Consider the following 1,583-nt stretch of genomic DNA (forward strand, 5'->3'; position numbering starts at 1 on the left):
GACTAGACTATAGACTAGACTATAGACTAGACTATAGACTAGACTATAGACTAGACTATAGACTTGACTATAGACTAGACTATAGACTAGACTAGACTAGACTATAGATTAGACTATAGCTTAGACTCTAGACTATACTATAGACTCTAGTCTATAGTCTATAGACTAGAATATAGACTAGACTTAATCGATATACGTCCTTAGAACTTTTACTTTTTCTTCTTTCAGCTGTTTTATTTTGGAATTCCTATTCATATTTAAGAGTATCGCCCGAGTTATTCGATATAAGTCATCCATTTTTATTTCTGATCACCAATAAAGATGGCGTACAATTTTTTGGACAAGTGGTTAAAATGCAACATTGATGAAAATGTTAAATTATTAAGTCTATGGAGAATGTAGAGTAGAAAATAAGTTTTCAATTTATATGTTTACAACTTCATTTTTAAAAATTTGTAATCCTTATTCGACAAAATGGCCACTATTTATACTTCACTTAAAATATTATATAATGATTAAAATATATGACATTTCATACGGAACTATATTTTAGTATAAAAACGGTATTTTAGTCTAGGCTGTAGTCGAAATTTACTTTCAAAATTTACAATTAGTAAAAAAAAATAAAATTAATCAACTTTTTTAAAATGTTACTAATCTTGGCGAAAACTTTAATTTTAATCATCACGAAACAGAAAGACACATTTGTTGATTAGATGTCATTTTTATTTGCCAAAACATAAACTAAATGAAATGTTCTTTTATTTCTTTATCACGTCGAAAGAAAACATTTCAGTCTTTATTTTCATCACAAAAAAAAAAATAAAAAAAATAAAAATTTGTTAAAACACTTTTGCACTTTTTCACACGAACTAACAAAGCAACGACTTTTAACAAAAGAGGAAGACAACACATACAAACACCGAAATCCTCAGACTTATTTATAACAACAAAAGATTTAAAAATAAAATAAAAATAATCGAAAACTTTTAAGGGGATAAAAATGTAATGTAAAAGGAAAATTTAAAAAAAATAATGTCTATACAAATATTGCACCAACAATATGTACAAATGTGCAACATTGTATTAAAAGTATTTCAAAGCGTGAAAGAAAATGTGGCAAAAACAAAAGGAAAATATATATAAAAAAACAAAAAATATTGTCAGCTACAATAAAATAAATGTCAATTGACCACACAATGTCAGTGTCATTGTTAATCTATACTCTCAACACAAGAAGACACAACAAAGACGAAACAACAACAGTAGCAAACACATACAACAAAATAATACCAATACACTACAAATGAAATGATGGCAAACAATAACAAATACTTGCAAACGTTAAGACATATAAAAGGATACTCTAACCGCTAACGTTCTTTCCCAGGAACAGAACAATACAGTCGAAATTTTCTTTGAGGAAAACTTTATAGGGTTCAAATGTGGGAAAAATATTTTAATACAGGATTTGGAAAATACTAGACTATAGACTAGACTATAGACTAGACTATAGACTAGACTATAGACTAGACTATAGACTAGACTATAGACTAGACTATAGACTAGACTATAGACTAGAC

The sequence above is a fragment of the Lucilia cuprina genome, chromosome 6 (genome assembly GCF_022045245.1).
Source record: "Lucilia cuprina isolate Lc7/37 chromosome 6, ASM2204524v1, whole genome shotgun sequence".
Lineage (NCBI taxonomy): Eukaryota > Metazoa > Arthropoda > Insecta > Diptera > Calliphoridae > Lucilia > Lucilia cuprina.